Source organism: Mustela nivalis, assembly GCF_964662115.1.
Source record: "Mustela nivalis genome assembly, chromosome: Y".
Taxonomy (NCBI): Eukaryota; Metazoa; Chordata; class Mammalia; order Carnivora; family Mustelidae; genus Mustela; species Mustela nivalis.
In genome coordinates, this window is record NC_139041.1 from 36,265,685 (window position 1) to 36,291,350 (window position 25,666).

A 25,666-nucleotide genomic window follows, 5' to 3' on the forward strand; every position below is an offset into this window, starting at 1 on the left:
CAAGAATGTTCTAGAATTCTGGGTGAACAAGAGAAAGCTAGCCCTCCTCCGGGATAGATCCTACTATGACGCATGTCCCCAGTGACTCCAAAGGAGGTGCTCACCTTCTTAATAGTCAACCCCCGGTATCATAATCCTAAAGGGTCCCGTGTCACCCACCTGGTCGCCCCTGTGTCGACGGCCGGGGAGGTGACTCACTCACAAAGCAGGTGCACGGGGCCCATGCAGGGGAACGTCTGAATTCCCCGGAGCAAAGACAATGTTCACATGTCCAGTTTGTCACCCTTCCCTCCTCCACGCCCCAAGGACGCTAGACCTGCCCGTCAGACCATGGAGACTTTTCAACATGGCGGGATCACCTCCTACTAGTTTCAAGATTCATGGGCGGGAATCCCACGGAAGAAACTGTTGCACCATCTCCTCCGAATTGGCTACTCTGTGAGTTCGCGAGCCCTTGGAACCGAATCAGAGCCTATCGGCTTGGGGGACACTGAGCCCTCGTCCTGGGGGAGCTTGCAAGATGTGTGTTGAATTCAATGCCTATTGAAAGCGAAAATGAGAGAATACGTGTTTCTTTCGGTGCACGAATGTTCTGTTTTCTTCAACGTGTGGGAAGATCCTGACCACAGTCCACCTCATTCGGGAAGTCGTGTCCCATACATTTTTTTCCCCCACTGTTAGGTGTATCTAGGCGTGCGACAGAGTCATGTTTCTTGCACCGATGTGACCACAATGACTCCGAACAAGCCTTTCGGCGCCGAGGGCCCGACGGACGGGAAGTGAAACACACGTGTGCGTTACAGCGCGCACACCTATTTTGGTGGTCGTGACTTGGACGCGATCGCAGACTGAAGAGTTTCGAGCACGTCCCTGAGACGCTCAGAATCTGCAAAAACGGTGATAACAAAATGGCAGTTTGAGGAGAGAGAGAGAGAGAGAGAGAGAAAATCGTGTGACCTTGTCCAATCTTCCAAGAGTCCGTTCATCGGTCGGTGATACCATCCGAGACGCCTTCAGAACGGTCGCCTCGCTGTCGCGTTCTTAAACAGCCACGTTCGCGGTGGGTCCGGAGTGGTTTGCATCTGTTAAAACTGGCGGCGTTGGCTGCTAACGTCCATATTGCTTTAGGCTGCGCAGACGAAGACACTGGTGGTCATTTCCTGGGGCAGCCACTACCGAGGACTACACACGGGTGACCGAAAACAATAGAATTTCTCCCAAGTCTAAGCCAGCGTCTGAGATCCAGGCGGGGCAGGGCCCTGCTCCCTCCTGAGGCTCCAGGGGAGGGTCCTTCCTGCCTGTTCCAGCTTCTGGGGCTCCAGGTGTCGCCGGGCTGGTGGCCGCGTCCGTCTCATCTCTGCCTCCGTCCTCATAAGGCTTCTCCTCTGTCTGTGTCTCTTGTCCTCCAAATCTTACAAGGACCCCGTCCCTGGATGTAGAAGGACAGCCTCATCCCGGATGAGGTCAGATCCTTCATTTCATCACATCTGCAAAGACCCAGCTCCCCCCAAGAAAGCCCCACGCCCAGGCTCCGGGGATCAGGATGCGGACGCGTCCTTTTGGGGTCACGTTTCCTGTCTGCCTCCCCCCGTACCGTGGCAGGCCACAAAGCAGGGTTGGCTGGCTCGGTGGAGGCGGTCAGCGTGGTCTCGTTCCTGTACGGCCAGAGGCGGGGAGGGGAAAAGGGCCGGTTGGGGACAAGAGGCAGGCAGAACAGCAGGCACAGAGCCCTCCGCAGGGCACGCTGTGGGGGGAATGTTGTGCCCCTGAAGGTGAGCGCAAAGAGGAAGCAGCCCCAGGTGGGGCCAGTCCCCGGCCAGTTGTCAGAAACCCCAACGCCGAGTTTGCTGTGGGGGAGGAAGGGCAGCCGAGCTCAGAGCAGCAGAGAACAGGGACGCCTAAACCCACTCCCTTTGCAGTCTGCCCTTGGGGACACCGTCGCGGCCACCACAACCCTAGACAGGGCTGGACATGCAAACACGGACGGGAAAGCCAAACAGAAACATGGGCAAAGGTCTGAGCGTCCCTCCCACGGACGCTGCTGATGTCCTCGGGGCTCCCACATCTCCGCCTCCTGCCGTCGGGTCCCGGGAATCACCGTGCAAACCGCCGCCCCACCGGGCGTGCGAGCAGAGGAGGTTCCCCCGGAACTCAGCCGGCTCCAGGACACATACCCTCAGCCATGCCGGAGCCCTGCCCAGCCCCGGGGCCGGTGAAAAGGTCAGGGTTGAAAATCCCCACCTCCCACAGGACAGAACCGAGACTTTGGCCTCAGGGCGGAGGGGGCAGGAAGCCTGGCACCGCGGCGCCCCGGCTGTGCACAGGGATCACTTCCCTCCTGGTGCAAGTGTGTGTGTGCCTGTGGGTCTCCAACATCCCGCTCACGGGGGTGTCCAGCTCCGCGAGCTGCTGCGGGGGACTCTCCCGGGAAGCCCCCGGAGTCCCCACTAACCAGGCCTGTCGGTGGGCACAGCCAGGAACCCACGCTGGCCCCTCGGAGGACCAGACTCCGGGGTGTGGAGGTCGGTGGTGACGCTGCTCTTGGCGACACCAGCTCACGTCACCGTAGCCTCAGCGGCCCCCCGGCACCTGCTTTAATCTGGGAACTCCAAGGTGCTCCTAACCCTAAAAAAGAAAAAAAAAAGCATGCATACCATTTAGGGTTTTTTCCCTCCTGCATGCAAGGACTGGCCACTGGCGAACCCAGGATCCCCGTCCCCCCGGAGGACATCGCTGAACAGAGAAGACCCACACCCGTGCCGGCAGAGTCCTGCTATCGGACCGGCCACGGCAACCCCAAGATGACTCCGCAGTGACCCCGTCCCCTCACCCCCGGGGGAAATAGCTTTGCTATTTTATGGTGCTTTTATCTGAACTTATTTTATATTGTTTTTTTCTTTCATTTGTGTGTGTGGGGTCAGAAGGCTTCGTAGGGAAACCTGCCTTCTCAGCCGACCTCTACACGCACCATGACATCCTGCTGTCGATAAGCTCGATGCTGCTCCCTAAATCCTTTTTTTTTTTTTTTTTTTAATGTTTAAAGATTATTTGTTTGTTTGGGAGAGAGAGAGAGAGCTCTAGCAGGGGGAGCTGGAGAGGGAGAAGCAGACTCTCCTCCGAGCAGGGAGCCCGACGTGGGACTCAATCTCAGGACCTGATCCCAAAGCTGATGCTTCAGCGACGGAGCCACCCGGGCGTCCCTCAGGGATGTTTTCATCTTGCAAAGCTGGAAGTCTGTCCCCATGAGACACTCACCCCGGGTCCTCCCCGCCGAGCCCCGGGCACCCACCACCTGTGCGTCTGATGGCTCTGGGGTCCCGGTGTATGTGGAGCGACATAGGATTTTTCCTCCGGCATCTGACTGATGCCACCGAGCTCCGTGTCCTCGAGCTCCGTTCACGTCCGCACGGGTGCCGCCGTCCTGCATTGTCAAGCCTCCGTGTGCGGGAACCTCGTTCTGCTCATCACGTGCCGAGCGATTGCACAGAGCTGCGCTGAGATGCGGCGATTCCCAAAAGGAGCGAGGGCAGGACCTCGAAGGCGTGTGGGCTCCCCCGCGCGACCACAGCAGCGTTAGGACCCGTCGCCGAGACAGGAACACAAGCCAAGTGATGACTGGGGAGGAGCCCATGCAGAGCTGGGCCATCCCTGGGCTCTTGGCACAGGACCGTGAGCCCCATCTCTGCTCCTACAAAGTCGAGGGAACCTACATGCCCTGGTCCCAAGTCCAGGCCGGGGGGAAGCGGTGGCTGGTTCTCCCCGGCTCGCCTCAAAGGCTCCTAAGCTCAGTGTCCTTCCTGCTTCTCCGTATGACCCCAAGATGCTCCCCCTACCACAGCTCTGCTTGCTTTCTGCTGCTCCCCTGTGTCCTATCTGCCTATTTTCCCCTCATCGTCCTCACAGTGGCCTCCCACCCCAAACAGGTCCACGTCCGAATCCTCAGACCCTGGGCGTACGTCCTGTTGGCTCTGCAAACAGGAGGTTGGGGTTTGCCGACGGCGTGAAGGCTGGTCATCGGCAGAGCGCAATGGAGGTGGGCGGGTGACCCAGGGCTGTCCTGTTGGGGTGGGTCCCACGCAGGAAGGGTCCCTCGGCGTGCAAGACAGCAGCAGGATAGAGGACGTCGGGCAGGAGACTCGAGGGTGCGCAGCAGGCTTTGCAGATGGGGAGAAAGAGCCCAAGCTAATGGACACGGGGCTCCAGGAGCTGGGTCGGGCCATGGCGTCCCCGCGGGGAACTCACCCCGCATGCACGTCTCTCCCAGCCGGATTTCCCCGTGCATTTTGCGACGGGAACGCCAGACTCAGAAACTAGGAAATGGTAAATAATCGCTGTCCATCCCTGGGGCGGGGGGTCTCCAGGGGCTTTGTTCTTAAAACGCGAATAGGGCAAAGCTTCCGGGGAAGCCGTGATCAGGGGTTCAGTCCGCGTGGCGTGAAATGCGTCCTGTGGCTTCATGCACGAGGCCTCAGGCCGCCGCTCGCGGGACATCCGGAGCTGAAGGGCCGTCCTCCTAGCCTGTTCCTCTGCAGAATGGCAGCGGACGAAGGCCGCAGGAGGAGGGTTCTGGGGCCGTGGGAAGGGCTGGAAGAGGGGAGGAAAAAGCCTCCGGAGGGAGTAGCACCAGCCATCAGGATGTATCCTTCTAGGGGGCTGCAGCCCAGTGGGGGCCCTCCTGGGGGACTCCCCTAACCAAAGCTGCAGAATCCTTTCCCGTGGCTCTGCCTACCCTCCAGCATCACAAGTCAACGTGCAGCCGAGCCACGGAGCCAGAATGCAAGGCCCGACGCCCCGGCAATGGTTTTCAGGGTTCTGCAGGGTGGACGGCCAGATTGCCAGCGCGAGTCTTTCCGTCCGTGCGTTCGTCATGTGCTTCTGAGGGACCTAGAGTGGCCTGCACCCGGCGTGCTTCTATTTAAAACCCGAGTCGGTTCTTCTGTTGTCCCCAACCTGCCTTCTGGGAAGGGAACGTAACCGTGTGCTCAGGGATGGCGCCACGCACACCCCACGTGGGGCAGCGTTAGCTACAGGCATTTATTGATCCCGGAGCTCAAGGCTGGGAGGCTGAGATCTAGGCAGGGCTGAGGCTGGGGGTCTGAGATCCAGGCAGGGCTGAGTCTGTGGGTCTGAGATCCAGGCAGGGCTGAGGCTGGAGTCTGAGATCCAGGCAGGGCTGAGTCTGTGGGTCTGAGATCCAGGCAGGGCTGAGGCTGGGGGTCTGAGATCCAGGCAGGGCTGAGGCTGGAGTCTGAGATCCAGGCAGGGCTGAGGCTGTGGGTCTGAGATCCAGGCAGGGCTGAGGCTGGGGGTCTGAGATCCAGGCAGGGCTGAGGCTGGGGGTCTGAGATCCAGGCAGGGCTGAGGGTGGGGTCTGAGATCCAGGCAGGGCTGAGGCTGGAGTCTGAGATCCAGGCAGGGCTGAGGCTGGAGTCTGAGATCCAGGCAGGGCTGAGGCTGTGGGTCTGAGATCCAGGCAGGGCTGAGGCTGTGGGTCTGAGATCCAGGCAGGGCTGAGGCTGGGGGTCTGAGATCCAGGCAGGGCTGAGGCTGGAGTCTGAGATCCAGGCAGGGCTGAGGCTGTGGGTCTGAGATCCAGGCAGGGCTGAGGCTGGGGGTCTGAGATCCAGGCAGGGCTGAGGCTGGAGTCTGAGATCCAGGCAGGGCTGAGGCTGTGGGTCTGAGATCCAGGCAGGGCTGAGGCTGGGGGTCTGAGATCCAGGCAGGGCTGAGGCTGGGGGTCTGAGATCCAGGCAGGGCTGAGGCTGGGGGTCTGAGATCCAGGCAGGGCTGAGGCTGGGGGTCTGAGATCCAGTCAGGGCTGAGGCTGGAGTCTGAGATCCAGGCAGGGCTGAGGCTGTGGGTCTGAGATCCAGGCAGGGCTGAGGCTGGGGGTCTGAGATCCAGGCAGGGCTGAGGCTGGGGGTCTGAGATCCAGGCAGGGCTGAGGCTGGGGGTCTGAGATCCAGGCAGGGCTGAGGCTGGAGTCTGAGATCCAGGCAGGGCTGAGTCTGTGGGTCTGAGATCCAGGCAGGGCTGAGGCTGGAGTCTGAGATCCAGGCAGGGCCGAGGCTATGGGTCTGAGATCCAGACAGGGCTGAGGCTGGAGTCTGAGATCCAGGCAGGGCTGAGTCTGTGGGTCTGAGATCCAGGCAGGGCCGAGGCTGGGGGTCTGAGATCCAGGCAGGGCTGAGGCTGGGGGTCTGAGATCCAGGCAGGGCTGAGGCTGGGGGTCTGAGATCCAGGCAGGGCTGAGGCTGGGGGTCTGAGATCCAGGCAGGGCTGAGGCTGGGGGTCTGAGATCCAGGCAGGGCTGAGGCTGGGGGTCTGAGATCCAGGCAGGGCTGAGGCTGGGGGTCTGAGATCCAGGCAGGGCTGAGGCTGGGGGTCTGAGATCCAGGCAGGGCTGAGGCTGTGGGTCTGAGATCCAGGCAGGGCTGAGGCTGGAGTCTGAGATCCAGGCAGGGCTGAGGCTGGGGGTCTGAGATCCAGGCAGGGCTGAGGCTGGAGTCTGAGATCCAGGCAGGGCTGAGGCTGTAGTCTGAGATCCAGGCAGGGCTGAGGCTGTGGGTCTGAGATCCAGGCAGGGCTGAGGCTGGGGGTCTGAGATCCAGGCAGGGCTGAGGCTGGGGGTCTGAGATCCAGGCAGGGCTGAGGCTGGGGGTCTGAGATCCAGGCAGGGCTGAGGCTGGAGTCTGAGATCCAGGCAGGGCTGAGGCTGTGGGTCTGAGATCCAGGCAGGGCTGAGGCTGGGGGTCTGAGATCCAGGCAGGGCTGAGGCTGGAGTCTGAGATCCAGGCAGGGCTGAGGCTGTGGGTCTGAGATCCAGGCAGGGCTGAGGCTGGGGGTCTGAGATCCAGGCAGGGCTGAGGCTGGGGGTCTGAGATCCAGGCAGGGCTGAGGCTGGGGGTCTGAGATCCAGGCAGGGCTGAGGCTGGGGGTCTGAGATCCAGTCAGGGCTGAGGCTGGAGTCTGAGATCCAGGCAGGGCTGAGGCTGTGGGTCTGAGATCCAGGCAGGGCTGAGGCTGGGGGTCTGAGATCCAGGCAGGGCTGAGGCTGGGGGTCTGAGATCCAGGCAGGGCTGAGGCTGGGGGTCTGAGATCCAGGCAGGGCTGAGGCTGGAGTCTGAGATCCAGGCAGGGCTGAGTCTGTGGGTCTGAGATCCAGGCAGGGCTGAGGCTGGAGTCTGAGATCCAGGCAGGGCCGAGGCTATGGGTCTGAGATCCAGACAGGGCTGAGGCTGGAGTCTGAGATCCAGGCAGGGCTGAGTCTGTGGGTCTGAGATCCAGGCAGGGCCGAGGCTGGGGGTCTGAGATCCAGGCAGGGCTGAGGCTGGGGGTCTGAGATCCAGGCAGGGCTGAGGCTGGAGTCTGAGATCCAGGCAGGGCTGAGGCTGGGGGTCTGAGATCCAGGCAGGGCTGAGGCTGGGGGTCTGAGATCCAGGCAGGGCTGAGGCTGGAGTCTGAGATCCAGGCAGGGCTGAGGCTGTGGGTCTGAGATCCAGGCAGGGCTGAGGCTGGGGGTCTGAGATCCAGGCAGGGCTGAGGCTGGGGGTCTGAGATCCAGGCAGGGCTGAGGCTGGGGGTCTGAGATCCAGGCAGGGCTGAGGCTGGGGGTCTGAGATCCAGTCAGGGCTGAGGCTGGAGTCTGAGATCCAGGCAGGGCTGAGGCTGTGGGTCTGAGATCCAGGCAGGGCTGAGGCTGGGGGTCTGAGATCCAGGCAGGGCTGAGGCTGGGGGTCTGAGATCCAGGCAGGGCTGAGGCTGGGGGTCTGAGATCCAGGCAGGGCTGAGGCTGGAGTCTGAGATCCAGGCAGGGCTGAGTCTGTGGGTCTGAGATCCAGGCAGGGCTGAGGCTGGAGTCTGAGATCCAGGCAGGGCCGAGGCTATGGGTCTGAGATCCAGACAGGGCTGAGGCTGGAGTCTGAGATCCAGGCAGGGCTGAGTCTGTGGGTCTGAGATCCAGGCAGGGCCGAGGCTGGGGGTCTGAGATCCAGGCAGGGCTGAGGCTGGGGGTCTGAGATCCAGGCAGGGCTGAGGCTGAGGGTCTGAGATCCAGGCAGGGCTGAGGCTGGGGGTCTGAGATCCAGGCAGGGCTGAGGCTGGGGGTCTGAGATCCAGGCAGGGCTGAGGCTGGGGGTCTGAGATCCAGGCAGGGCTGAGGCTGGGGGTCTGAGATCCAGGCAGGGCTGAGGCTGGGGGTCTGAGATCCAGGCAGGGCTGAGGCTGTGGGTCTGAGATCCAGGCAGGGCTGAGGCTGGAGTCTGAGATCCAGGCAGGGCTGAGGCTGGGGGTCTGAGATCCAGGCAGGGCTGAGGCTGGAGTCTGAGATCCAGGCAGGGCTGAGGCTGTAGTCTGAGATCCAGGCAGGGCTGAGGCTGTGGGTCTGAGATCCAGGCAGGGCTGAGGCTGGGGGTCTGAGATCCAGGCAGGGCTGAGGCTGGGGGTCTGAGATCCAGGCAGGGCTGAGGCTGGGGGTCTGAGATCCAGGCAGGGCTGAGGCTGGAGTCTGAGATCCAGGCAGGGCTGAGGCTGTGGGTCTGAGATCCAGGCAGGGCTGAGGCTGGGGGTCTGAGATCCAGGCAGGGCTGAGGCTGGAGTCTGAGATCCAGGCAGGGCTGAGGCTGTGGGTCTGAGATCCAGGCAGGGCTGAGGCTGGGGGTCTGAGATCCAGGCAGGGCTGAGGCTGGGGGTCTGAGATCCAGGCAGGGCTGAGGCTGGGGGTCTGAGATCCAGGCAGGGCTGAGGCTGGGGGTCTGAGATCCAGTCAGGGCTGAGGCTGGAGTCTGAGATCCAGGCAGGGCTGAGGCTGTGGGTCTGAGATCCAGGCAGGGCTGAGGCTGGGGGTCTGAGATCCAGGCAGGGCTGAGGCTGGGGGTCTGAGATCCAGGCAGGGCTGAGGCTGGGGGTCTGAGATCCAGGCAGGGCTGAGGCTGGAGTCTGAGATCCAGGCAGGGCTGAGTCTGTGGGTCTGAGATCCAGGCAGGGCTGAGGCTGGAGTCTGAGATCCAGGCAGGGCCGAGGCTATGGGTCTGAGATCCAGACAGGGCTGAGGCTGGGGGTCTGAGATCCAGGCAGGGCTGAGTCTGTGGGTCTGAGATCCAGGCAGGGCCGAGGCTGGGGGTCTGAGATCCAGGCAGGGCTGAGGCTGGGGGTCTGAGATCCAGGCAGGGCTGAGGCTGGAGTCTGAGATCCAGGCAGGGCTGAGGCTGGGGGTCTGAGATCCAGGCAGGGCTGAGGCTGGGGGTCTGAGATCCAGGCAGGGCTGAGGCTGGGGGGTCTGAGATCCAGGCAGGGCTGAGGCTGGGGGTCTGAGATCCAGGCAGGGCTGAGGCTGGGGGTCTGAGATCCAGGCAGGGCTGAGGCTGTGGGTCTGAGATCCAGGCAGGGCTGAGGCTGTGGGTCTGAGATCCAGGCAGGGCTGAGGCTGTGGGTCTGAGATCCAGGCAGGGCTGAGGCTGTGGGTCTGAGATCCAGGCAGGGCTGAGGCTGGAGTCTGAGATCCAGGCAGGGCTGAGGCTGGAGTCTGAGATCCAGGCAGGGCTGAGTCTGTGGGTCTGAGATCCAGGCTTTACCTCCTTAAAAACCTCGCGTGCAAATACACTGACATTCTGAGTTCCTGGGGGTAAGGGTTCGAGCGTGTGAGGTTGGGTTTGGGGGCAGGGAGGGGCACACAATTCAGCTCATAATGGGAAAAAACTCAGAAAACGGACCATAGTCCAGCAGCTTCCTTGGCATGAACGAGCGTCGTTCCGATCGGGACTGTGCGTTCGATCATGACCGTGAACGGCTGTTTACAAAGTAAAACCAAACGGTCTAAAATGTATCCAGAGGAAACCACACGGCAATGTGTCCCCCGTCCTCAGCACCAACTCAGACATTCCAGCAAAGCTTTTTTTTGTTTGTTTTTTAATAAATACCCTTTTTTTTTTAATGTAAACTTGAAAAAAAAAAATCTGTGAAATCCCCGGCACGGAGGGACGGCGCCCTGCCCCCGCCCGGCCCCGGATTCGCGGCGAAAAAGAGGAACCTTTCACAACCTTTGTGTGTTTAATTAAATCTGCAGATGACGGCTTGCCGTTTCGGGCAGGCGGCTGGGTCCCCTGGGGGGCCGGGGACCGTGTCGACGTTGCTGGGGAGCGGGTGTCGCGGACGGACCGCCACGGGGTCCTTTCTCTGAAGGGACCGCCGCCCGTGCACCAGCGTAAGGGTCCCCACCACACGCCGCTCAGAGCAGCTCCGTGGGGCCAGCTCGCCCAGGACCGTCACTGTAAGTCACGGGACCCGAGGAGGGGGGCACGCAAGCCTGGGTCACGCCGAGGGCCCCCCCCCGTCCCCCAGGGAGGCAGGGCAAATCCCGGGTGAGGGGATGCAGCCGTCCACCTAAAGATGCTGCTGGGTCGCGGGGCTGGTGGTCAGCTCCCTTGGGGGCGTGGGCTGCGAGAACCTTGGCCGCCCCCGTGTCCTACCCACGATTTATGGGGTGCACGGGGGGAATGCAGAGCCCGCCGCAGGGTCCCAGGCCTCGGGTGGAGGGCCCGCGGGTGTCAGGGCTCCACAGAAACCCCTCGTCCTCGCACGTCTCGGGACACGCAAACCAGACAATGGCTCAGTGCGTCGTGGGTTTTAATGCAACTCCCCTGGCCGGCGCCCGGCGTCCCTCCGCCGGCCGCTGTGGTCTAGCCGGGTTGCCGAGACCGCTGCGGCCCTCCCGACACGCGAGCTCGCGGTCTCATCCCGGCGTCTCTGGGATGAGACGTTGGAGCTGTGCACCTGCCTTCGGTGCTCTTTTTCTTTTCTTTTTTTGGTTACGGTTTCACAGGGGTGGGGGCCCGTTGTTCTCGGTTGCTCCGCGTTGTCCTTGGCACGGACGGAGGGCGGACGGCCATGCGGGCGCCTGTCACCAGGGTTCCGTGCAGGGACTCGGTGACCTCCGACAAGGCAGGCGCTGTTGCGTCGGGCGACCGTGGAATGACTGTGTGTCGGCCGAGGCAGCAGCCGCGGTGTCCCCGGCTCAAATCTGCCTCCTCTGCCATTCTGTCCCCCAACGGGGTGCACGCCGGCTCCTCATGGGTGAGGAACAGCTCTTGGGGTGGCACACAATAGACACTTGACTCAAGGTGGACATTGTCTAACTGGGTACTTACGGATTTCAGGACAGCTTCAGGCACGGCTGGATCCAGGAGTGTAAATGTTGTCAGCTCCTGCTCTCTCTCGCTCTCTCTCTCCCGTCCCCTGTTTTAGCTCCGCCTTCCTCGGCTCCTCCCACCCCTCAACTGTGGGTTTAGCGTCTCTGGAAGAAGTCTGCTCGCCCTGTGTGCAAGGAAAGAGATTCCCTGGCAGGCTGAACCCCGTCTTTGGAAAGCAGAACTCAGAGGGACCAGCCTGTCTTGATGGTTGTGTTGCTCATACCAGGGTCAGATGAGGCTAAGCCTTGGGGAAGTCCCCAGGAGCTCAGTGTTGGGACTCTGGGGCGGGACTCGCGGGGGCCGCACCTCGCGCGTGTGGGATGCACAGTCCTGTGGACCACAAATATCAGAGTGACTGCAGGGGAGGAAAGGGGGCTGGACACCAGGCTCTGCTGCAGCAGGGGGACAGCAGGGCAGGGGCTGGACACGGCAGGGGACAGCTCAGGGGAGAAGACAGTGCAGGCTGCACGGTCAGCGGAACGGCAGGCCGCGTCCGAGGAGCCGGGGCAGGAGCCCCAGGGTGCAGGAGGGGCTCTGGGCGAACACGTGCACCGACGCCTCCGTCCTTCCGTTCACGCGTCCACACGTTCACGCCGCCTCCACGGGCCGCGTCCTCCGTCCCTCCTCTCGCTCATCCGTGCGCCCGTGCGTCCCTCTCTGTGCGCGGACGGGGGCCTCCGTGTGCCGTTCACTCCCTCCGTTTGCGTTGCAGGAGGACGCCCGTGTGTCCGGGTCTACGCGCAGGACAGAGCTGCGCGTCTCCCAGGCCTGGCCTGGAGGACTGCGGCCCTCGCCGACCCCAGCCAGCGGTCACGGTGCCCTGCCCTGAGATGCGCGCGGCTGCTCCGAGAGGCCTGGGTGCTGGCTGGTCAGCGGGCAAAGACCAGCAAAGTGGACGCGATCCCGCAGGCCTCCGCCAGTCCGAGGGGCGAGGGGCCGCACTGGCAGACACCCGGACGGGTCACGACGGGGACACTCGGGAGCAGGCGGGCTCGGCCAAGCCATTCTGCTTCCGCGTGAACCGAGGGGCTCCTGGAGGGCCGCCCAGACAGGGGACGCTGCCGACACCCTCTCTCCCTTCTGTCGCTGTGTTCTGACGTGTGTCCACGCCCGAGACTCACAGCCCCAAACAGCAGGTGTCACCTCACCTGGGGGATCACGGCCGACGGTCTCCAGTGAGGACAGCTCCGTGCGTGAGGGAAGCCACGGCTGGTCCTACGTGGTGCAGGCCACGGTCTCGGGCCAACCCCCTCTGCTCCTCAGCACACGGCGTGGCCCCAGACACGGGGACAGCAGACGCTGAGATGGGACAGCTAGACCCAGGGCAGGAGCAGGGCTCACCCAGAAACACCACAGACATGGTCCGAAGGCTCGGGGATGCTCGGCCCAAGCCTTCCCGTCCCCCCGGGGGATGCGAGCCAGAGAGCAACTGTCTGCGGCCTCGGGACAGAAGGAAATGAAAACAGTAGGAGCCCCTGGGAACTCTGAACCCACAAACGCCGGCTTCCCGGGGAAAGTGTTAGGTCGTGAGTGAAGGTGGTTGTTGTCACCCCTTCCTCTTTACCCAGGTCCCGCTGCGGGTGTAAAGGGCTGCGGAAACCACAGGCCAGCAGACGTGGGTGGCCGGCTGCGAACACCCCACCAGTGACCCAAAGGGCAGGGACGCCGGGGACAAAGGAGGGGATTCTCAGAAGCTGGGGTGAGCAGTCAGCCAGGAGGACATGAAGGCGTGAGAGCCCAGTAGGACATGGGGAAGCTCAGCAGAAACGTCTTCAGGCTTCCTCCCGCCGGGGTCTCTGAGGCCTTCGTTTTTATGGACCTATAATTCACATAGCACACAAGCAAGTAAATAATTCAGGGCGCCTTTGGTCCATTCACCATCTCATGTGACCACTGCCTCTACCTGGTTCCAGAAGACTCTTATTGCCCCACAAGGAGACCCCAGCCCCACAGTGCAGTCCCTTCCCGTGCTTTCTGTGCAGCCCCAAGGGACCAGCAATCGGCTTTCTCTCAGTGGGTTTCCCGTTCCGGACGTCTCCCGTAAATAGAGTCACACAGAATGTGGCCTTTGGTGTCGGCGTCTCTCTGGGAGCGTCATGTTTCAAGATCCGATAACGTGGTGGCAGGTGTTGGAACGTGACTCCTTTTTCATGGTTGAGTAATATTCTGTTGCAGGCATGGACCGTCTTCTGCTTCTGCATCCACCTGTCGATGGAAAGTTGGGTTGTCTCTACCGTTTGGCTGCTTTGAATAGTGCTGTTATCACATGCGTGTCCATGCTTGTGTGTGGACGTGGATCTTCGTTTCTCTTGGGGTTTACCCGGGACAGAATGGCTAAGTGAGAGACAGAGAACTGAACAGATACATAGAGATGATCAGATAAATGGATGGATGGATGGATGGATGGATGGATGGAAGGTTGGATGGATGGATGGATGGAAGGTTGGATGGATGGATGGATGGATGGATGGATGGATGGTTGGATGGAAGGTTGGATGGATGGATGGATGGATGGTTGGATGGATGGATATGATGGATAATCAGATGATGGATGGATGGATAGATAGAATGATGAATGATGGGTGGTTGGAGATGGATACAGAGATACACAGACACATAGATTGGGTGGGTGGATGGATGGATGAATGGATGGGTAATGGATTGATGGATAGAGATAGACAGATGATAGATAGATAGATAGATAACAGATATAAATGGATAGGTGCATGGACAGTCTAGATAGTGAGTGGGAACATCACATGGCATATTTGCCCCTCTATTGCCTCATTTCAATGCACGGCTGACCATCCTACTTGGGGAAGAACTCACATGTGCATTGTAGCCTCCTTCAGAAGGAACCAGCCTTGCCGACAGCTTCATTCGGGACTCTTGGCCTCCAGAGCTGGGACAGAAAAAGTGTCCATTGTTTTAAGGCCCCAATTTGTGGTCATGTGTTGTCATAGTCATAGGAAAGCAATACTGTCCCATCTCCCATGGTGGAAACTGGGCTCACAGAGGGAGGTCCCTGGATGGGGCCATCCATCTCCCACTAAAGGAGCTGGGACTTGAACTCACGTCTTGCTAACCAACCCCCCACCCCACCACCAAGGCTAGGCTGCTCATCACCAGGCCATCACGCCTCCATGGACACACGGTAGGACAGGCCATCAATTTCGCACGGAAAAAAAAATGTAAATGGGTCCATTTAGGGGATTTCCTCCTGCCCCAAGTCACCAGTTTTCCTTTCATTCATTTCAAGACACTGCTTCTTTGATGAAACAGTAAAGTCAACATCTAACTTCATATCCATTTGAACCGTGGATGGGGCCTTGGAGTAGACGGGTTTCAGTGAACAAGCAAGGTCTTTCTTGAGCAAGATCCTGAATTGTGCATTGACACAAGGCAAACAAAGGGAGACCCTTGAGGCAAATGCGCTTCCCCTTCTCATCCATGTCTCTAAACCATCCCTCCACCTATCCGTCTGTATCTCTCACCTACACATCTACCTATCCCCATCATCCATCCATCACCTTTCTAGCCATCTGTCCATCTATCTATCTCATATCTGTCCATCCATCCATCTGCCCATCTGTCTATGTAGATCTACCTATGTACCCATCCATCCGTTCATGGATCCATCTGTCCATCTCTATCTGTTATCTATCTATCCATACTTGTGTATCTATCTATCCATCTATCATATGTATCCATCCATCCATCCATCCATCCGTCTGTCTGTATATATCTGTTATCTGTCTATCTATCCATCACCCATCCATCCATCCATCCATCTATTCATCTGTCCATATATATGTATCTATCTGTTATTTATCTATCCATCCATCACTCATCCATTCATCCTACATCTATCTGTTTTCTATCTATCATCTATCAGTCTGTCTATCCATCCATCCATTTATCTATCCACCTACTCACCTGTATCTCCTCATCTGCGTATCCATGATGTATCATCTATCATCCATCACATATCTACCTACCCATATATGTATCTACCATCTATCTGTCTACCAGCCACCAATCTTCTGTCTATGCATCCATCCATCGAACTGTATCTATCATCCATTTACCTATCTGTCTAACCTTATACTCCATCAGCCATCTACGTGTCTCTATTATCTATATATTGATCTGCACACATACACAGCTCCTTTTTTTAAAAGACCCTTCTCTGGACCCCAAGCCCTGCCTGGCATGACCTGGAGATGCACCTCTATCTGTCTTCATCAGCATATTAGGGGAGTTCTTCCCATCCACAAGAGAGAGGCTTAAACACCATCTGGAAAGCAGGGAAATGTGCATACCCAGGGCATGTCCCACTGAAGGGCTCCTGTCCCTGGGTGTTTCAATCAAGAGAACGAGGGAAAGTGCCCGTCACATTCAAGCAGTTGTGAGACTATCGCGATGCCTTGGCTTCTCCTCAGACATGCCTTGGACCATTTTCGGTTTGGTAGCTTTGCAGGACATGTTGGTAGAAACTGGATGGGCACCACGAACCCCATGGTGGCTCAACTATTAAGTGGCATCACAATCTATTGACCTACAGAAGAGATCTGAATCAAGGTCTTTGAGCGGAGGAGAGCTTTAGTTCGTTGCCTGTGGACCCGCTCACCCCTCTCTGCTTCCACTCCTTCTGCAAACCTCTCCAACATATTCACGCCGTTCTGGTTCCGTCGTGGTGGAGGGGCCTGAAATTCCTGTTATGCGCCGCCTGCAAACTGCTACTTCCCGGCAGGTCCCCAACCCCCAGGCTGGCTGGGTTTTCTTTCACAGAATGGCTGTTCACGTTAATTAATACGTGCCTCTGGTCACTTCCTGCCTCACAGACGGAGCCTGCTTTGGCTGTGACGGAACTGCTCAGGAACATGTGCGTAGGGGGTGCAGCTTGAAAAATGGAAAAAAAAAACAAAAACGAACAAGAACCACCAACGATATCACACCAACAGAAAGCAAGGGACTTGTTGCATTTCAGAGATTCTGGTCTCTGGTTGGCGAGGGAGCCCTTTGCGCGTGTCCCACTCTGGGAAAAAGACCGAGGAGGCAAGGAACCGCGAACTCGGCTGCCGTCTCGCAGGAGGCGGCGATTAAAATCTGCACACGCCCCACCGGCGTTTAGACAGACAATGGCATGCAAATCACCCATAATTTACAGTGCACCTGGGTTGTGCAATGCAGAGGGAAATAGAACAGAGAGTGATAAGACCATCACGTGCCCATGTGTGCTTAGCGGGAAGGGTTCTTGCACTGTGATCTGAGCAGACAGACGGCCCCCCGTCTTCCACCGCTAGCTTCGCCCACCAGCTGTCCCCATGACTGCGGCTCAGCCCCTCTCTGAAGTCTGAGAACACACTGTTCGCTCAGAGGCGATGCAGCAGTAACGTGAGACTCGGGTCTGCAGAGATCAGGGACCTTGAAGCGTGGAGGTATTGGCGGTACCCTGTCACCCTTGAAGACGCAGTGACAGGTGCAAAGTGGCCAGGAGGCCCCCAGTGATGCAAACTCCCACTTAGGAAGGCCCCGTGTGGACCGAGAACCATTCCCCAGCCTTACCAGACTTTGCCGTTGACGGTGTTTTTAGACCCCAGTCATTTCGATACCTGTCTCGTGGCATCTCACTGTGGGGCTAACGTGCATTTCCCTGAGGACACGCCACGGGTGGGACCTCTCAGTAGGCTTTGTGACATCCCTATGTCTTCTTTGGCGAGCTATGGGTTCTGACCCTTAGCCCATGATTCAGATGGGGCTGGTTGTTCTCGTATAGTTGAGTTTTAACAATTCTTTGTAAATTTTAGATATATAGATGTGTGTGTGTGTTTATACGACTATACATATTTTTAACTTATGTCTCTGGCAGATACCTCCTCTCACTCTGGCTTGTACTCACGTGGTCTCGACATTGTCTTTTCCAAAACAAAAGTTTTTAAGTTTGATGAATTCCGACGTATCCATTCTTTTGTTCATGGGCCTAAGGTTATCTAGATTCTGTTCTGTGTTAATTTGGAGGCATTTTATAGTTTCACATTTTACACTAAAGTCTGTGACCCACTTTGAGTTCTTTTGAGTCTGTGTCTAGATTCTTAGTTTTTTGGGTTTGGGGGGGGGTTTGTTGGTTGGTTTGTTTTTTGGGGTTTTGTATATGGATGTTCAGTTGTTCTAGTAGTATCTGTTGAAGAAATTATCTTTGGTCCAGGTTACTGCCCTTGCCTTTTTTGTCAGAGTTCAGTTGACTATTCTTACGGGGCTGTTCCTGGGGTCTCGTGGCATGCCCTGGGTCCGTTTCTCCACCGTTCGGCTAATACGGTGCTGTCTTCATTGCTGTAGCTTTATAGGAAGTCATGAATCCTGCTCGTGTTGGTCAGCCCTCCAACCTCTACCGGGTTGATTATTCTCATCTTTTGTCCCTCTAGATCAACTGTGAGAGCAGTTGGTCAACATCCCAACATCTCGTCAGGAGGTGTTGGGATTGGAGGAATCTCTCCCCTAGGCCCACACAGGTCATGACCTATTAAGGCAATGGCTTGGAACCCCAGTTGGGGGAGCAGTCAAGCTCCGATGGGTGAGTGAGGTCAGGGATCTCTCGGGTACCATTTCTTTCTGATTTTACGTTGCATTTTCTTAGATCCCATCACTCATACCTTCACTCAGCAGACAGCTGGCCTGGGTTAAGAGCAGGCTTGATGACATGACTGTCCTGACAATTATGAGACAGCTTGGGCAACAGCCTGAGGATGGCAACTGGAAACTAAAGACCTGTGAAAGCCCTCCAAAAAGAGGGGAGAGAATGTTCTGTGGTTACAGCGTGGAGACGATAGAAGGTCGTGTATACCTAAGGGAGGTGTAAAAATACAGAACGCCTCATGGGAAAGATCTTGTGGCATAAAGACATAATATGGTAATGCAACATGGAACACCACCAACAGAATTTCAAGTAGGGTGGGTGGATGGATGGATGAGTCGGTGGATGGACAGATGGACAGATGGATGGATAAGTAGATGGATGGATGGATGGAGATAGATAGATAGATAGATAGATAGATATGATGGATGGATGGATGGATGGATGGACAGATGGACAGATGGGCAAATGGGTGGATAAGTAGATGGATGGATGGATGGATGTAGATAGATAGATAGATAGATATGATGGATGGATGGATGGATGGATAGATGGACAGATGGGTGGATAAGTAGATGGATGGATGCATATAGACAGATAGATAGATATGATGGATGGATGCATGGATGGATGATAGATGGTAGATAATAGATGAACAGATAGATAAACTGATACAGATAGGCAGGTGGACAGATAAATGGGTGGATGGATGGATAGATCAATACATACATGCATAGATGATAGGTAGATGATATGGATGGATGGATTCATAGATAGATAGATAGATAGATAGATAGATAATATGCATGGATGGGTGGGTGGATGGAGAGAAGAAGGGAGACTGGGACTTTCAGATGGATGGATGGATGGACAGATAGATAGATAGATGACCCTGGGGTGGCACGTCCTATGCATTGCAGGATGTTGAGCAGCACCCCTGGTCTCCATACACCAGACAGCAGTATCATTCCCATCCCCACCCAGTGGTGACCACCAAAACTATCTCCAGATGTCATCAAATGTCCCCTGGTGGGTCTAGCAAAGTATCCCAGGGGAGAACCCTTACCCCCAGGTGATGTATATTGTCCCTCCGCCCCCCCCGTACCATCTAGACGACCTGGCCTTTTTCTGAATCAATGATCAAAATGTTTCTGTCCTGTTCCATGCAGACCCTGAACCTGCTGGTGGCTCCTCACGTCTCTCTGTTTCCCTTGACTGCTACCCTTTACATGCCTTATCTTTTCTCGGAGGCTCTTCCCTTTCTTTAATGTACACGGATCACGGTTCCTATCATTTCTTTAGCTTGATGGAGTCTGTCAACGAAACCCCTTCCCTCCTTTTCTGCGTATTAGCTTCCCAGAAATTTTCTGTATCAAATCACCCCAAACTGGGGGCGGAGACAAGATATATGTATTCTCCCTTATCTCTGGGGACCAGAGTCTGAGACCAAGGCGCCAGCAGGAGTGGTTCCCTCCAGAGCATCTCGGGGAGAGTCTGTTCCATACCTCTTCTGTCTTCAAGTGGTTGCTGGCAATCCTGGGTGTTCGTTGACTTGTAGGAACATCACCTCGGTCTCTGTCTCTGCCTCCAAATCCATGTGGCCTCCTCCCCGTGTGCCTGCCTGTGTCCAAATGTCTCTTTTCTGTAAGGACGCCAGGTGCACTGGAGTCAGGTCCCATCCTGTTCCAGAAATAACTCTTCAGAATTTAACAACTTACACAGTCTCTATTTCTAACTGAGGTCACATTCTGAGGTATGGGGAATTGGGACAACATACAAATTTGGGGGAGGCACAACTTAGCCTGTAGCAACCACACACTTTCTTGTGTCTTTGGTGAGCTGCCCACAGTTGACCAGAAAACCCAATGCAGCTTCCTGTCTGGGTCGCTTCACAAACATTGCTCACGTCCTGGGGCTGTGGGCAAGAAGGCGGTCCCTCAGACCAGGCTGGTAATGGGGTACACAGCTCCCTGGAGCTTATGAGTCAATGGCCAGAACTTCTGGGTGTCACGGTCAGATTACAAACCATAGTCTTGCTTCCTCTATGTCGGCAGGCTGGGCATCCTGGGAAGTCCTCTCTCCAAGGAGGTCCCTCGGCACTCGCAGGGGTCTCCCTGTACTCGGGAGCTGTGCCCTGGGATGAGTGAGGGTCGGCAGCTGCTGGCTACAGGGAGGGTCTCAGGGGGGTGGCGCTCCTGCTGATGACATCCCAAGACAAGGCAGTCTCGGTGGATGCTTAATGGGTTCTGTTTGTTCATGGAAGACGGGGGACCCAGGAATGCTACAAACAGCTCTTACGAATGTTCTCCTCCTGGCCACCTCCTGCAGTGGGCTGAATCGGGGTCCCCAAAACACATATTCCCCAGAACCTAGGAATGGGGTTTGCCTGGAAATAGGGTCTTTGCAGATGGGATTCATGAAGGAGCCAAGATGCATTCATTCTTGATCAGGGCGGCCCTACATCTAATGACAGCAGGCCTTAAAGATGCAGAAGAGCAGACACAGACACAGAGGAGAAGCCACATGTGGACGGATGCAGGATTGGGAGGGACGCGGCCACCAGCCCAGAGACGCCTGGAGCCCCCAAAGCTGGAAGGGGCAGGAAGGACCCTCTCCTGGCGCCTCTGCAGGGAGCTCGGCTCCGCCCCACCTGCAGTGGTCCTGCGCTGCCCGGATGTCGGACTTCTGGTCTCCAGAGCTGGGGAAGGATGCGTCCTTGGGACTTTAACTCCCCCGCTCGTGGTCACTTATCAGGACTGCTCCAGGACACGCATGCAGTAATGGACTAGCTAACCACGTTGACAGAGCACAGCACACCTTACAACGTGTCTTCTCTTCCTTGGGTCACACCACACCACAGCAAGCCTCTGAGGACAGTTGAGGAGGAGACTGGAGGTTCGGGTGGGGACACCACCCTGGGCACTCTCCGTGCTGCGAGGCACCAGTGCTTCCCATGTCTGGTGGCAACTGCGCCGAGCTCAGCTCGACCCAGGATCAGAGTCTGGTGACCAAGACCCCAAGAGAAGCAGAACCTTGCCCGTGCCATGTTCATGGCAGGGCTGCCTGCAGCTCAGCCCATGCATGTCCGATGACTAAACGTTCTCCTACGTGACAAAAGACACGTCCCATCTGCATTCTCCAACAGCACCGTGTCTCCAAACTCGTGGCATTTTGTGCGGGGTTGCCGGACTCTCCCGGGGCCGCCATAACAAAGCATCACAAAAGCCCAAGACCCCCAGAAGGGAGACCAGCCCACAGTGCCGGGGGCGGCTCGCGGCCTCCTGTCCCCACAGGAAGCTCAGCACCTGGAACAGCCCCCAGCAGGCAGGAAACAGGAATTGTGACCCTGAGAGAAGACGCCGGGGACACAGAAGGACCCCCGTGCTCAGCCTTCAAGTGGGGGGCCCGATGCCGGGTGCACAATCCATTGCATTGTTCACAATCGCCAAAAAGCAGAAACAACCCAACTGTCCATCCACGGAGGGACAGAGGAACCCCATGGGGGCCCGTCCAAGGGGGGAACAGGCCTCAGCCATGAAAAGGACCAAAGGCCTAACACCTGCCGACCCATGAATGGAACTTGAAGTCACGATGGTCAAGCAGACGCCGAAAGCCACAGACAGCGCGATCCCACGTCCCTGAAATGTTCCCGACAGGCTCGTCCGCAGCGACAGGAACTGGGTGCACGGTGACCCCGGGGGTCTCAGATCGGGGAGGCGTGGGGCCAGGTGTGACAGTCCTGCGGTGCACAGGATTTCCCCTAGGGCCGCTCAGAACGTCGTGGGACGGCTTTACGCCGACGTCTGCACATCTCTGAGTGTCTTCAGAAACCACAGAACTGTCCACTGTAAACGGCTGTACCTTGACAGTATGTAAATCACGCGTCAGAAGAGCTGTGAGGAGCCGTCCCGGCGAGGACAGCGGTGGCCCGCCGTGCCCTCGGACCAGCCCGCGCTTCCTGGGAGGCGGAGGAGGGCGCCGGGCTCCCCGGGCCGCGTCCCTCTCATAACAGCTTCGTTCAAACCACAAGCGCGCGTTTCAGAGCAGCCCGGCCTGCCAGAGCTGATTTCTTTATTAATCACCCGTGGCGCTCAGCAGACGCCTCCAGGGGGGCCGCCGCCGGGGCTCCAGGAGTGCAGACGGGGCTGAGTGCCCTCCTGGGGTGACTCACGGGGGACGCGGGGGCCGACGGGCCCAGGGGGCGGCACCGTGGAGCGTCTGCTCCCGCCGTCCCCCGTCACACGCGTCTGCTTTCCACCCTGATGCACACCATGCAAATGCGCACGCTAACAAGCGGCCACCTGGACGGGGGACAATGGACGCCCACGTCCCTTGGTCTGTAAGCGGAACAGGAAACAGTTTCCCCCCATGCCGCCCCATGCCGCCCCATGCTGGGAAGACCACGGCACGTGCATGGGACATGTGCTTTCCTGCGTATCCTCGTGGGCACCAGGACGTCCGCTCACGGGCAGTGGACATGTCCCCAAGATGCACACGTCCCTCGAGCACAGAGCAGCATCCCTGCTCACGCTCTGCACCCGGCATGTTCTGGGTGTCTGCTCTTCCCCACGTGTGTCCCTCCGTGGCACCCCAGGAGATCCCAAGGAGCACGGATCCCTCTGGCTCCTGACACCCCGCGTGGACCCAGGCAGCCCCAGGGTGACTGCGCAATGCACACCTGAGCGTACGTGAGAAGAGCAGAAAGCACCGAGCTCAACGTGGAACCCGGGGCCATTTATAAAACCGGTTGGAGGAAGCTTCCGGATGCCGGTGGCAGATGGCAGTACCTCAAGGCAGGAAGAAACACCCGCTTGGGGCCACAGGTTGAGATATGCAAAGGCTTTGAAGGGGGCGTGTCGGCCTCTCTGGAACACGGACCCTGCACGTCCTGCCGGTGGACACCCCTAGAACGGCATCCCCTAGGACGAAACGGCCGACACCCAGACTAGCTGGTGTCCTTGCAGCAAGGCCCAGCCAGGGGGCCGAGAGCATCTTTGGGGCTCCCGTCCATAAATGGGAGGCCTGAGCTATGGAGAAGCCACCCTGAGCCCCACACCCTGCTCTCAGGAGCCCCCACATCGTGCAAAAGGGGAGTCCACAGCCTCAGCCCCCTGCAGAACAGCAAGCAGGAATCCACATCCGGATCACAAGCCAGCGAGGTCAGGGAAAGCGGCCTCGGCCCCAGCAGCCCGAGTCCCAAGCCCTCCTCCTGCGGGGCACTGTCCAGCTTCCAGGAAAAGACCCACTGATTTTTACTTGAGACGGTCTGCACAGCAGCAGCAGGCCCGGGCTCCTGAGGACAGAACCGGTCAGAACCGGAACAGTTTGCTGGGCGTCCAGGCCTGAGGCCATCGGTCAGTATCCTGGTGGAGAGGCTCACGCACTGGGCCCATCCAAACCCCTGCTCTAACGAGTCCCTCTTGCAACCTCTGAGCTCCCATCAGTAAGATGTGACCCTGTTGTCCACCTCACCACCTCTGGGCATGGTAGTAGCAGGAACCACAGAATGGGCGAGGGGCAGTGTGCCGTGGGAGCCGGCCATGCAGAGGAGCTGGTGTGACCCATGGGATCACAAGAGCTCCCGTGCAATCACAGGGTGAGCGGGGCCAGCAGCAACAGCCAGAGGCCATCAGTATAACGGGTGGTGGGGCCAGCAGTAATGACCTGAGGCCATCAGTATAGTGACTGGAGGGGCCAGCAGAAATGGTCTGAAGTCACCAGTATAATGGGTGGTGGAGCCAACAGCAATGGTCTGAGGCCATCAGTATAATGGATGGAGAGGTTGGCAGCAATGGCCTGAGGCCATCAGCATAACATCTGGAGGGGCCAGCAGCAACAGCCGGGGGCCTTCACTATAATGGCTGGAGGGGCCAGCAGCAATGGCCTGGGGCCGTCACTATAATGGCAGCAATGGCCTGAGGCCATCAGCATAACATCTGGAGAGGCCAGCAGCAACAGCCTGGGGCCATCACTATAATGGCTGGAGGGGCCAACAGCAATGGACTAAGGCCGTCAGTGTACTTGGAGCACGGCCAGCAGCAATGGCCTGAGGCCATCAGCATAACATCTGGAGGGACCAGCAGCAACAGCCGGGGGCCTTCACTATAATGGCTGGAGGGGTCAGCAGCAATGGCTTGGGGCCATCAGCATAACATCTGGAGAGGCCAGCAGCAACAGCAGGCTGGCTGGAGGGGCCAGCAGCAATGGACTGAGGACGTCAGTGTATCTGGGGCATGGCCAGCAGCTATGGTCTGAGGCCATCAGTATACTGGATGGGTCAGCTCAAGCCACTATCACAGAATCACGCCGACGGGCAGGACGGCTTCACCGACACTCATTTCTCGTAGATGGACGGGTTCTGGGAGACCCTCTCCTCCTGGCCTGCAGACGGCCCCATGTCCCCAAGGAGCCAGGGTGTGCCGGCTGCACCGTCAACTCAACGTCGCATGTCACCCTCCCCGAAGACACCCTAAAGATGTGTCCTCGAGCCCCCACTAAACGTCTTCCGCTGAACCCAAGCCAGGCTGCCCCATGCAGGCACTGTCCGAAACCCAGAAAAGGCACACACGGTGCTCTCTCTCTTCCCCCCGAATTTCAACGTTTGACGGCTTTTTTCCAGCACTCGAAAGGGGAGAAGCTAGATACGGTCCAGGCGGATGCAGGGGAGAAGGAAACCGCTAAAGCAATCCCCCCAGACTGTTTAAACCAAAGGAAACACCTCGGCTTTCAGGGAGGGGTGCGAGGGACGGGCGGCCAGCAGCCGGGTGTACAGCTTTGCACACTTCTCCGTGGGAGCGGAAGAGCCCGGGCTGGGCGGTCCGCAGAAGAATCGCGAGTTCAGTTCCAGCAGCAGCGGGAGACGGCTCTCACCGGCTGCGTCCAATGTGGTTTCCGGATTCCAGGCGGATTCCTGGAGACCCGCTCGCCCTCGGTCCTTCCACCACGCTGCATGAGGCTGTGAGACCTAAAAGCCAAACCAGCTGCAAAGGGGGCAGGGGAGCGGGTTTCCCCGCGGGGATTCCAGCCCGCGTTCCTGGGTGTCTGCAAGGCCAAGCCACGTCTCTCTGCACCAGGTCCCGCTGGGCCAGGTCCCGCTTGCAAACGTGGATACAGACAAGTAAGACGTGGGAAGGGGGTCCTACATTCCACTCACACATCATGATATTCCTCCAGGGCAGAGAGCAACATCTGCAGAGAACCCCCCCGGGTCCGTCTCCATCCGTGTCTCTACAGACGCTCCAAGGGGCAGGGCTGACCGGAGTAAACCACGCAGGGATTTTCGTCAGAGAAAATGTCTGCCCCAGGACAAACAGGGGAGGTCGTCGGGGAAAGCAGCACACGTCTGGGCCTCATGCACATGAGGGAGATATCGGGACGCGTGGGGCAGGCACCCTGATTGCTGAGGTCCCTGTGGGCTGTGCACCACGCCTGGGGCCAAATGCACCATCAGAGGAGACCCCATCCCCCCTCCTTGTCAGGAGAAGCACCTGTGTCCTGACAAGGAGCAGGCCAGGGGCTGGGCCTCTGCACATTCCTGGGGATGGAGGTCAGAGGCCGGAGCTGGTGCCCCACCACGACACTGCCTGTGAGAGCATGTGTGAGGGACCTACAGTCTCTTAAGACGAGAATCGGCACAAACAGAAGGAACAGCTAATAGTTACCTCCCGGCCGCCATGAGGTCCCTCGGCGGCCTGTCCATCATCCCTGTAGGAGCGAGCGTTCTGCAGAGAAACAGGAGACGTATGTCCATCTGTGGCTGCACATCATCTAGATGTTCGTGTATGAACGCAGTAGGGTGTGTGCAGCACAGAACATGTACGCGCACACATAAACAATACACATATGT

General features: G+C 58.1%; 1 protein-coding gene across 2 annotated transcripts in view; it reads left to right on the forward strand.

The window, feature by feature from the left end:
* Positions 1–25,666, forward strand: part of LOC309856966 (S-geranylgeranyl-glutathione receptor P2RY8-like) — a 46,036-nt gene that overhangs the window by 13,871 nt on the left and 6,499 nt on the right. Inside the window, exon 1 of one of the 2 annotated variants that reach the window (XM_082718804.1) lies at positions 10,017–10,267. The exons of the other annotated variant lie outside the window; for it this stretch is intronic. The gene's annotated coding sequence lies outside the window, so the exon portion shown is untranslated. Of the gene's footprint in view, positions 1–10,016; positions 10,268–25,666 lie in introns of those variants that run through there. 2 annotated transcript variants of the gene reach the window in all.